This window comes from Trachypithecus francoisi, unplaced genomic scaffold (genome assembly GCF_009764315.1).
Source record: "Trachypithecus francoisi isolate TF-2019V2 unplaced genomic scaffold, Tfra_2.0 Lachesis_group13, whole genome shotgun sequence".
In the NCBI taxonomy this organism is placed as follows: Eukaryota; Metazoa; Chordata; class Mammalia; order Primates; family Cercopithecidae; genus Trachypithecus; species Trachypithecus francoisi.
Genome location: NW_022681458.1, coordinates 73,235,458 through 73,248,024, shown reverse-complemented (window position 1 = coordinate 73,248,024; position 12,567 = coordinate 73,235,458). Strand labels below are relative to the sequence as shown.

The 12,567-nt window shown below is 40.7% G+C and overlaps 1 protein-coding gene across 1 annotated transcript in view; it reads right to left on the bottom strand.

The window, feature by feature from the left end:
- The window catches only part of ABCB11 (ATP binding cassette subfamily B member 11), a 116,420-nt gene extending 109,220 nt beyond the window's left edge, over window positions 1–7,200 (bottom strand). Inside the window, exon 1 of the mRNA XM_033231222.1 lies at window positions 6,991–7,200. The gene's annotated coding sequence lies outside the window, so the exon portion shown is untranslated. The remainder of the gene's footprint in view (window positions 1–6,990) is intronic.
- Window positions 7,201–12,567: the final 5,367 nt, after the last annotated feature.

Below are 12,567 nucleotides of genomic sequence, written 5' to 3'. Positions count from 1 at the left end.
AATCATTTTTTCCTTTGGCTTAGCTCTCCATTTAAAAAGGTTTCTTTCCACTGGTGTGCAAATACTTCACAGTATTTAGAGGACAGTGGTGTAGTGTCTTGCCCATGAAATTTGGAGTCTCTCAGATCCTGATACTACCTGTTGCTTCACTCTACATAGTTGGATTTATTTTTAAATCTCTCTTCACATCCTTATTTCTCCATCTTTCATGTCAGGAAGTGGTGGTAATGGTGGTAAAATCCACCTCACAGGACGGTGGGAAGATGAAATGAAACTGTATCTGTACAGCAGCTAGCACGAAGGGAGATAGCTGAAGTTCCCTTTGCCCTTCAAGCTTAAAGACTCAGTCCCCCCCTACCTGATCCTCCACCCCACCTGCCCTTCCAGGGTCATTTGTAGTAATCTGTCCTCCATTAAGCACAGGAATACTAATCCACCAACCTATTCTCTTTACTTTCCTTCTGTGTCCCCTTGTCAGTTGCATACATTAGGTTTCAATGGCTTACATTTTGCTTCTTTCTGAATACCCCTACAAATCGTTTTTGTGGTTTCTAGTTTACTGTTAAAAGTAACATTCTAAAAGGCAAAAATTCATCCAAGCATGGGTCTCTATGCCCACAGCATTGTCAATGCCCCTCAGTCAGTGAGCACCAAGAACACACCTGTAGTTAAACAAGCTGTGTTTGCTACTCATTGCACCGAGGGTGAACACACTGTCAGGGGCTGTGGGTACCTCAGTAAAACGGTGTTGAAGGAACCTGTTATAGAACTTGGGCTTTAATCAGGTGATTTGGGGAAGGAGCTAACGTAGTGGGTATTTGTTCTATTGGATGCTGTTAAAAAGCTGGGACTATGTTGTGACTAGATAAAGAAATAGCAGTCATTCATTTAGCAAGATGTTTGGTATATTGTGGGTTGCACAGCGACCTTGATTTTGCCTTTGCTGAGAACAAAGTACTAATTGAGCTTGCACTGACTCAGGGTCACTTTGCGGTTGGTATTCCGTGAGAATGTTTATGTCTAATAAGAGAATAACGTGACTTAAGTGTGAGTACCAGGCCAGCTACAAAATGGAACAGGGTGTTCTTTTATTTGTTTATTTTTCTCAGCATCAAGTGCATCACTCTGAACTTTGGTAGTCCACTGTTCTTTTTTGACATGCCAAGGAGCTATACTTCAAAAGATGTATACTCTGTAGGGCTGAAGGCAGGCACTGGTTGTTCAGTCAGAAATGGAAGCTAGTCCCTTTATCTTTGGGCAGCTTAGAAATGGCAGTAAAGACTTTTGAAGGCCATTGTGCTGAAAATCTTAATTATTTGCAAGTACCCACAAAAACACTGGGAATTTTATAACAGTAAGTTTGGAAAAGTACACTGAAAAACCAAAATTACTAGAAAGAATAAATGAAAGCCTTGCCTGTGATATTTGCCACAAAAGACAATGTTTTCAGAATTGAATATTAGACAAATTGCCTTGTATCATTATGAATGTAGAATAATATATATCTGACATATATTATTAGACCATGTTTTCTCCCACTGGCGAATTCTTTTTTTTGTTTGTTTTATCAGATGAGATGTTGGGAAACTCGTACAGCAGATGCTGGAGGACATGGCTTCCAGTTTCGGAAACTCTGGAAATGCAGTGGGAATCTGGTTTTTGGTGATAAACATATTTGTTTTGCAGGTTCTTGAGAGCGTAGCTCCTCCTCATTTGGTACTTTCTATGATTTAAGAGTACCATAGTGTTTTGCCACATTATTTTTCCTCACTGATTACAAGCAGATATAATGTTATCTAAATCTACTCTCTCAGCCATTAGCTGTAACACTTTTTTAGCACCTAACCTAATAACTTGATTTGAGTTTCATACATTGCAGGAGGCTTTAATTAGTGTTCTTAACAAATTTTCAATAATGAAATTTTACTTAAACTAACACAAGAAAATTCATAGTTGAAAATAAGGGTTCAACAATGAGATCACTTGGACTCGGGTAGGGGAACATCACACACCAGGGCCTATCATGGGGAGGGGGGAGGGGGGAGGGATTGCATTGGGAGTTATACCTGATATAAATGATGAATTGAGGGGTGCTGACGAGTTGATGGGTGCAGCACACCAACATGGCACAAGTATACATATGTAACAAACCTGCACGTTATGCACATGTATCCTAGAACTTAAAGTATAATAAAAAAAAAAAGAAAAGAAGGTTCAATGTTATTTCATTTTTGCTGTGCAATTTAATATATTAAATTATTTTAACCTCCCCAAAATCTCTTTAGAAACAGACTGAGAATTTTCAAGGCATTCCAGAAAAATGTATCTTCCAATAAACTTAAGGGAATCTAGGAGTAAAAAGTAGGAAATCGAGATGTCTAAGCACTAGTTGGCAGACTTTGGTCACCTAATCATAGAATCCCCCAATAATTCTTAATTGTCCACACCAACTCCAGTGTTCCTCTCTGCTAAGTCTATAACCTGCACACTACATGTGCTTCTGTTTAACTATTCAGGGTTGAAGTTTTCTCTTGATAAAATGTGTAATCTTATCAACACAGATACACACATTAGAGGACAGTCTCCTGACCATTACTGGTAAAAATATATCAAAGATGTTTCTACCTTAGACTCTAACAACAGCATTCTGAAAGACCTCACTGCTGGAGAGGAGCAGATGGGGAAGAGAAACCGTCAGCTAGATGGTCATTTGACAGAACCTAGTACTTTGACCTTAAAAATGGGCCTGACAACCTACAGAATGGGACAAAATTTTTACAGTCTACTCATCTGACAAAGGGTTAATATCCAGAATCTACAAAGAACTCAAACAAATTTACAAGAAAAAAACAACCGCATCAAAAAGTAGGCAAAGAATATGAACAGACACTTCTCAAAAGAAGACATTTATGCAGCCAACAGACACATGAAAAAATGCTCATCATCATTGGCCATCAGAGAAATGCAAATCAAAACCACAATGAGATACCATCTCACACCAGTTAGAATGGCAATCATTAAAAAGTCAGGAAACAACAAGTCCTGGAAAGGCTGTGGAGAAACAGGAACAGTTTTACACTGTTGGTGGGACTGTAAACTAGTTCAACCATTGTGGAAGACAGTGTGGCGATTCCTCAAGGATCTAGAACTAGAAATATCATTTGACCCAGCCATCCCATCACTGGGTATATACCCAAAGGATTACAAATGCTGCTGCTATAAAGACACATGCACACGTATGTTTATTGCAGCACTATTCACAATAGCAAAGACTTGGAACCAACACAAATGTCCATCAATGACAGACTGGATTAAGAAAATGTGGTACATATACACCATGGAATACTATGCAGCCATAAAAAAGGATAAGTTCATGTCCTTTGTAGGGACACGGATGAAGCTAGAAACCATCATTCTCAGCAAACTATTGCAAGGACAGAAAAACCCAGCACCACACGTTCTCACTCATAGGTGGAAACTGAACAATGAGAACACTTGGACACAGGAAGGAGAACATCACACACTGGGGCCTGTTGTGGGGTGGGGGGAGGGGGAAGGGATAGCATTAGGAGAAATACCTAATGTAAATGTCGAGTTAATGGGTGCAGCACACCAACATGGCAAATGTATATATCTGTAACAAACCTGCACGTTGTGCACATGTACCCTATAACTTAAGATACAATAAAAAATAATAAATAAATAAATAAATAAAATGGGCCCAAATGAGCAGTACCACAAAGGTCCTGAGGCTGCCAAAATTGGAGGAGATACAGGGTTCTACAAGTCATGCCAGGAAGAAATCAAAGATCCTGAGAGCATAAAATGTCAGTGCCCACTACTGGCCACTACAGCAAGGTTGCTAGTGTGAACTGGTGGGGATGTCAGCCTGGAGCAACAGATGGACAGGCTGACGTTCACCAATGGCTGGGATCAATGCTAGCAACAGGCTATTGTTATTGTAGAAGAATTGAAGGAAAAAAAAAGGGGGGTCAGGGCTGAGAAAAGGTGTCTTCAGAGCTGAATTCTTCTGGGCTGAAAGATACTATTACCATCCTATTTTGTAAATACAGTTTTATGGGAATACAGTCACACCCATTCATTTTCTATCATCTTTGGCTGCTTCTGTGCTCCAATGACAGACTATATGGCCCTTTCTGTCTCCCATACCTAAAATATTCACTATATAGCTCTTTGCAGAAAATGTCAACCCCTGTACTGTGAGATCAGTTCAGGGCAGCCTGAGGCCCAGGAAGAAATCTCTGAGGACCTGATTTACCTACCCTAAAGAATTGTGTGGAGCACCAGCCCTCCAACCAGCCCTACCCTCATGGAACTTACAATGTGGCAGGGAAGACAGACAATAGCTGGGAAATTAGGCATCAAGCAGGATGGCAGTGAGGAAAGGGGAAATATAGGCATCTCCTGGGTCCTCGTGCAGAGGATCTGCCTCATCTAGAGAGCTATAGAAGGCTCTGGAGCAAGTGCTTAGCATGAGACATTGAAGATGAGAGCAAGTTTGCCATGGGAAGAGGAGAGGGAAGAGCAGTCCAGGCAGGGAAGGACACATGCAAAGGCCCAGATGCAAGAGATAGGGCAGCCGGGTCCAAGGCTGAAGGAGCCCAGTGAATCTTGGGGAGGCAGATGGACAACTCGGGAGGATGTGGCTAGTTGATCCTTCGGGGCCTCATGATCCTTACCACTGAGAACTTGGGACCTTATCCAAAAGGCCATGGGAAGCTAATGAAGCCTTCAGGTAAGAAAAGATTATGATCAAACTTATACTTAAAAAAAGTTACCCTGATAAGGCTTGGGACTTGGAGCGCACACCTAGAGAGGTTAGGAAATCGGTTTGAGAAGAATAGAAATCCCACCAGACCAAGAGGCAGAGGTGACTCTGTCTGTGTTCTAGGGTTTTTCATTTTCTCTGCAGAGATTTGTTCCACTTTCCATTTAATTTTCACCCAAATGCTATTTTTTGAAACATGTTGACCTTTTCTAGACTTAATTAAGGAGGAAGAGTTTTTTCCACATTCAGGTCAAGATGGTAGGAAGAATCTGAATGCCCTCAAAGCCATTGAGGAGCTGAGGACAGTGAGGGGAACCAGGCCAGACCCGGGAGTGGAGAGCACCTCCCCGCACCATGCCCCACATCACACTGAATATTCTGATCATGTGAGGGTCCCTCCGTGGCTTTTCTCTTGTGAAGTCTTACCCTCAGTAAAGCCTTTCAAGACCCCAGCCCCACAAACTCTCCCTTCACAGAGCTGCTCAGAGAGAACAGAATTGCCCCTGCTCCTCTTCAATTTGGATGTCTTTTCTAAGCTACAGTTTTCTTTTCTTTTTTCTTTAAAAACCCTTAAAACATCTTTCACTGCTGACATTTAAAAATGTAGGTAGGACACCTTTGTTATTATCAGCTCAGCAAACGATTTCTTTATCTGAAAGATCATTAGAGGAGGAAAGAAACATTAATATATGCCAAGAAACAAGGAAAATAGAAAAGCATTATTTTCCAGATAAGCTCACTGTGGGCTGATGCTGTGTGTCAACACTGTGGGAGACCCTGTCTGGGGATAGACTAAAATGAGGCCCTTCCAGCCCTGAGGGCTGTGGCTGATAGAGAAGGGAAATAAATACACGTGATCCCATTGGCCACATAAGTCCTTTTTCAGAGGCACCACTGAGGTAGAGGACTAAAGAATTGCTTAGGAAAAAAATAGAATGTTAACAAAGTTAACTGCCACAGCGATTCTTTGTCTCTAAATGTACAGTTCTTTCCTCTTGACCAAGCAAAACATAACTCCAGTATTTGATTTCTGCAATGAAACTTGGGCATTTTATAGCAATTGTAGCATTTTAAAACCACAAAATGGGCATTTTTTCCCCCTAAATAGCTTCTTAATCAATTTTTAGGAGTCATCTACTAATATTTGTCACCATTATTCTTGGTACTAGGAAACAAAAATTATTCAAGGGGCTTGCAATCTAGAGTGGGGAGGAGTGTAAACAGAAGCTCCTAGACAGGGAAATGAAGGCTTCAATCAGAGGCAATCACAGTGTTACAGAGCACAGCAGGGAGAACCAAGGTGAGGGGGTAAGCCGTGAGGGGACGTTGTTGCCCATAGAAAAGAACTTCTGTTAAACAAGAGCTCGTAAATAAGTTATCACTTCAAATATTTAATAATAACCACTACTAGACCAGAATATTAAAGTTTTAGGTTATAAACACTATAATTTGTCTCTAACATCTCTAAAAAGCTATTCCCCCGCAAAAATGTTGACAAATACTGTCTTTTATTCTGAGTGTGAAATGTGAATAATATTTGATCTCTGTGCTCAAGTCATTAGCGATATATGATTCCCACTGGCTTGGGTAACCTAAAAACTGAAATTAAGTCCTAGAAACCAACTTTCTCCCCTCTAAACATGCATCCACGGCTAATTTTTTTTTAGTATCTATATTTTTGAAAACCGGGAGAATGAGGAAATGAGTACGGTGTTGGAGAAAAGACAAAGTCCATGTAGTTCTGTATCAAACCAGCTTTCAAGGGTAGAATTTGTGATCAATGAATTTGTGATTATCAGAGCAAACAGAATTGTGCTTTCGTAAAGCCAAGTTAAAAAAGAAACCCACTGGTATTTTTACTTTGAGCAGATTATTCAATCTATTTGGTCATTTGTACCACACACCCATGTACACCACACACATACTCTCTCACACACACACACACACACTCTCTCTCTCTCTCAAGAGATTGATGCATGAACTAGCATTACTATAAAGAAGACAGCAACCAAGAGTCATCTGTATTCTGTACAATGTTATGAAATAATTAATGCATCCTGAAAGTTTCTATCCAAGTATTGTAGCATTATTTACACAGGACAAGAGACCAATCTTTAATAAATCAGAAACACTACACCCCACAAAGTGAGAGTTAAAGGGAAGAGGGAATGAATTTGCAGAGACAAGTATAAGTTACTTACCTGTGAACATGAATTTGAGGAAGCCAGAGGAAATAATGGACTCCACTGTGGAGAGTCAAAAGGTTTCACAACCTTGTCCAACCTCAGTTTTCATCATTCTAAAGCACTGAACAGAATTCAAGCTTTTTCAAAAACATTATCTATTTGCCTAAGGGTCAATGTCCCTGAGGGCAGCCTAAGCACAGTTCAGTGACATATGAGAAACATACTCAGAGCAATAACCCCAAACACAGAGTGTGCTTGGGAAACCCTGTGAGGGTGTCAACAGGCCTTGGAAAGTGCTGATTCACCTTTGAAGGAGAGGCAAATTGAGCAGAGTGGGCCGAGCAAGAAGCCTGGAATTCGGGCTATCCCAACCCTTATTTTTTACAGGCCTGTAGTTGTGAAAACTTACTTAAAAATATAACAAGACAAAAAAAAAATACCTTTAAACTTTCCCCCTCAATATAAAAGATTACTCTTGGAAAAATCCCTGGTTGCAGGCTCCAGATGCTCCTGGCCCAGCCATAGAGTTTTGTGGAGACAAATACCCTAAAAGAACATCTGAAACAGTCTTGCACAAAAGTCTGAGTGCATAGACAACTCTTGCACCCTGGCATGAACGGTCATTAACCTCAGGCTTGGTACACCAGATGAAGCTCTGTATAAGCAAAGATGAACGATTTTTAAAGGTTCAAATGAACAGAATCTCAAGTCAAATAAGCACATGGAGCTCCTCCAATATATTTGTGCTGCCTCTTCCTCTCCCTTCTTGTGAATCTTTCCATTTTTCCTACAATGTTCTTATTTTTTCTCCTTTGCCTGAACTTACTCTTTCCTAAATGCATCTCACTCCAGCATTCAGCAATGAATAATAATAGGCAACATTGGTCAGGACTCTTGGTTGGGTGCCTGGCCCACTTCAAAAATGTTATTTGTATCACCTCATTTGGGTAGCCCTAGGAGTTGGGTGCTATCATGTCATTTCTCTTTTATAGTTGGGGAAACTGAAGCACAGAGAGGTTAAATAATCCACCCAAGGTGTAACAACTAGTAGAGGTGAAGCCACAAGCCGGTCCGTGCTAACCTTCTTCCACTCTGTGCCCTGAAATGCAATTGATGGGCCAGTGCTTCTCAATTTTCAGAAATTAAACTGTAAGATCAAATTTTCTCAATTTTAGGTTTCTCTATCATAAATTTTTCATTAAAATTCAGCATCCACCATTTTTTTCTCTACTGGAATTTATGTATAAGATGGTTTATGACTTAGCCCATAAACCTGCATGGTTTATGACTTAGCCTACAAAACCCAAAATTATGACATATAATTTTATATGTTATTATATTTATATGTTCAAATCTCAATATATCAAGGTCAGCAAAGAGAAGCAAGATTTCTAGATGTTTCCTCTACCCAAACTGGATGAGTTGCCTCTTGAGGTGACGCAAATGTAGTAATATCGGATTTGGCACCAATTAGGACCCAGGAAAAAGAATTTTGCTTCACACAAAACCAAAAAGGCAACACAGCTATGTGGCTGTAGCTTTGATTGGGAAAAGATTCATGATACAATTTTGCTACCTTTGCTGTGCTGAAGTTATTGACAACAGTCAAAGGATAAAAATGCCAACAAGAGAAAACTGTCAACTCAGGACCAGAGCTGATCTGCTCACAGGTCCGAGGGTCCTAAGACTTTCTTTCTGGTGGCATGAAGATCCAAGGGAAGACAAAAGCAGAGAGTTTTAGAGCTAGAAACAACATTGTATATATTGATATATCATCCAACAACCTCATCTTATAGATGAGAAAAGTGAAGACAGAGTGGGCATCTGTCCAGGGCCCTGGAGAGTTTAGGATGTCTTCCTCTGCACCCTCATGCTGGCCCCTAGATACATCTGGACAGTGTGAGTACTGAGTTGATCGTGCTTAATTCACTTCAGCTGTAGGCTTGTCTTCTTTATGCTTCACGGTCTGAAAATAGGTAGGGTTGTGGTCCCTACAGTCATCCAATTAAAATACCAGCTCTTTTTGAATGTTTATGTGCCAAACACGGTTCTCAGTTCTGGGATTCAGGAATGAATAAAACAGATGAGAATCCCTGCCTTCGGAATCTTATATTCTGGGGGCAGGGAGGGGGCAGTATAGACAGGAGACAAAGAAGTAACACATAGTGTAAATGGTATGGAGAAAAGCATTGCAGGAAAGGGATATGATAGGGAGTGTGTGTGTGTGTGTGTGTGTGTGTGAGAGAGTGTGTGTGTGTATATATATGTATATGTGTCAGTCAGAGTGTGAGGGGAGAAGGATGTTGCCATTTTTAACTGGGTGTTATGGAGGCCCACTGAGATGGTGACATATGAGGAATGACCTGAGGGAAGTCAAGGAACAAGTACGTGGGTATCTGGGGGAACCGCATGGGCAAAGCTCTATGCAGAAGCATGCCTGGTGTGTGTAACGAAGCTGAACCTGGTGTGGAGTAAGCAAGACCGAAGTCAGTTGGGGATTATGTCAGAGTGGTGGGAATCAGGGAGTGCCATGAGTTCACAGGGCAGTGGCTCTGAAAGCATGCCTACTGGCCCAGCAGCAGCCTCCTCATTACCCAGTAGGAATGTACGTTCTTGGTCCTTTCCTGAGACCTACTGAATCAGAAACTCTGGGAGTGGGGCCCAATGAGCTGAAGCTTGAGAACCACTCCTATAGAGCCTTGGGGGTCACTATGGACCAATTTGGAACCTGCTTCAAAACCATAGCAAAAATGTCTCAGAGAAAGCTCTAAACCACAATGGTAGAATTCAGCCAATAGTTGTTTAAAAAAAATATTGAGGATTGCACTATGGAAGAGATAAAAGAAGTTGCCATCACTTTACTCCTTGAATCATTCAAAAACTAATGATTGAGTATCTTCTTTTTACAAGACACTCTGTCAAATGTTATGCTGGCTACCAAGTTGTACACATTACAGTTAGTGTCCTTGAGAAAGTTTAAACCTTAAAAGGATAATAAAGCTTAGCATATAAAGCAAGTAAGAATAAAAAAGAAAAACAGCAAATGTTATAATGTTTGATGCAGACCTTAAGTATTTAAAAAGTGACCCATCAATATGGATTTTCAAAGAAGGAAGGACTTGAGTTATATCTCAAAGTATAAGAGGCACCAGGTCATAAATACGGCATGAGTGCACACAGGCAACATTGAAAGGACCAAGATGGTTACTGAGAGAAGAGGCAAACAGTGGCTTGTAAATTTGATTAAAGAAGGGCTTTCAGTGCCAGTAGGATGAGTTGCGTGCAGTCTAAGATAAGAACTTCTGTTCACAGCAAGCCAGGGCCAGTGTTTACAAAGCTGAGCCACAAGAAGGATGGGTTAGGCAGGAAGTCTTGCACACCAATCACAGAAGCTGGTTATTATCACCCTGAAAATCAATATAAATTGTGTAAAGTCAGCATGAGTCAGTTAACAATATAATTGGCTATTTTTTTTGTGGCATAGAGATTAGCAGAGAGAAAAATGTCTAGATTAGAGCTTTCTTAGGTAGCTTATGTGTTTTTAAAGCAAGCTGTGTGGAAGAACACAATTTCTGTAGTTTAGCTGACTGCAGAGGGAGGCAGAATGGTATAGTGAAAAGAGCACAGGCTTATGAAGTCACAAAGAACTGGCTTTAGATCCTGGTTTTGCCACTTGCTTGTTGGCTGATTTGGTTAAGGTAGTGATACTTGCTAATTATTTCTCCTCATGTGAAGTCCAGTAGGCCTTGAATAAGGGGAAATTGGTGTTGAGCAAAGGTGCTCTGCTCCATGTAGTCATTCAGAGACCCAGGCTGACAGAAGCTCTACCATCCTCATGTGGCTTTTAAGGTCTCCTTGGACATGGACATCTATCCACCACACAGCGAAGAGAAAATATGGAGCATTTTGTATGGACAGTTCCTATGGGCCAATCCTGGAAGTGGCATCTGTTACTTCTACTCAGATTCCATTGGAGAGGACAGTGCCACATAGCCATACCTAACTGCAAGAGAGACTGGAAGATAAGGTCAGGCTGTGTGTCTAGGAGGATTAGTTAAAAGTTAACCAATCTTAAGAGATGGTCTTTGAAATCACAAAGGTTTGTGTTCACTTACTAGCTATCTAACTTCGGACAAGTTATTTAATTTCCATTAGCCTCGGTTTCTTCATCTGTAAAATGGGAGTGAGAATACCACCTGCACAGGATGATGAGGACTGCCTGAACTTCCCTGTGCCATAGATTCTGGGCAAGTATGCTGCTGGTGGAAAAGCGTTTTAGAAGTGGAGGCAATGCAGGTTCTCCTCCAGCATGAATGCCACCGACTGGTTGATCTGATTCCCAGGGATTATGCTGTAAGATTAGAATATTTTAGTTTTGAGTCTGAGATTTCAGTCTATCTGGAAGGCATGTGGATGTGCATCCCAGACCTAACATCCCCCAAACACAGATTAGGCCCTCCTTAATCACATCCCACAGTCATGAGTCTGGCTGGATCTGCTCTGAAAACAGAAACATGTTTAAGATTTGTAAAATAAACTTTCTCAATCTCATTCTTTAGGTCAAGGAGTCCCCATGATGCTGGATAAGGCATCAATAGTCCTGAAGTAGAAGCCTATCCCAATAAGTCAATCATATTCCAAAAAAAATATTTAGTCCATGGTTGTGCAGGGATGATTCTTATTAGTGTAGTAGGATAACACTGTGAACCAATAACCCACGTATTTTTCCTCTTCTACTTTCTTTTATCCTGGGGCTCCTCCCACAAGTAGCCATGTAATTGAGTTGTGCACATTTTTTTACCTACCAAAATCAGTATATTCCTCATTTTGTCATGTAGACATATAAAAAAGGACTGGAAGAAGTACAATATAAAAGTGATTATCTGTAGGTTATGCAAATGTGAATGAGGGTGGTTTTCATTTTCTTCCTCATGCTTTTCTGCATCTTTCAAATTATATACAATAAGGGTAAACTATTTTTTAAATATATGTTATTAAATAAAAATAATAATGAATATGACAAAGGAAATAATAATACATAATAAAAGTTTATTAATGATTTTTAAAAATACGTAGAGAGTCTAGCTATGTGGGTATTCTCCAAATATTAGTTGTAGTTCAGCCATTGCTTTTTTTCTGGGAAAACTCTGACTTCTGCAGAAGGGGTGGGGCCCTCATCTGGACATCACAAGCAAAGTTTCTGTGGATTCAAAGCCCATTAAGAACTTGGTTTATCCTAACACAGACCAGCCCCGTGTCGTGGTACCTGAAGCTTCTGTTCAGTGGTGTGCCCTGAATGTCCTGAACCTGAAGGTAGATCTACTCTATCCCAGCTCTCTGCCTCATTTGGCTCTCCCAAAAGCTGGCTGTCACTGATCCCCTTTGGCTCAGTGCCTAGTCTGCCCCACCTCCACATCAAGTCTGGGTGGGGCTCCTGGAATTCCTTCAGGCCTCACTTGTGGGCTATTTAGAGTAAAATACTGGGCACATACCACACTTCATTATGGTCTTCAAACCATGCTTCCTTTAAGATGATCTTAAGGACAAAAGTCAGAAATAGTGAGTTGAGTAAGTCCAATGTATTATTAGATG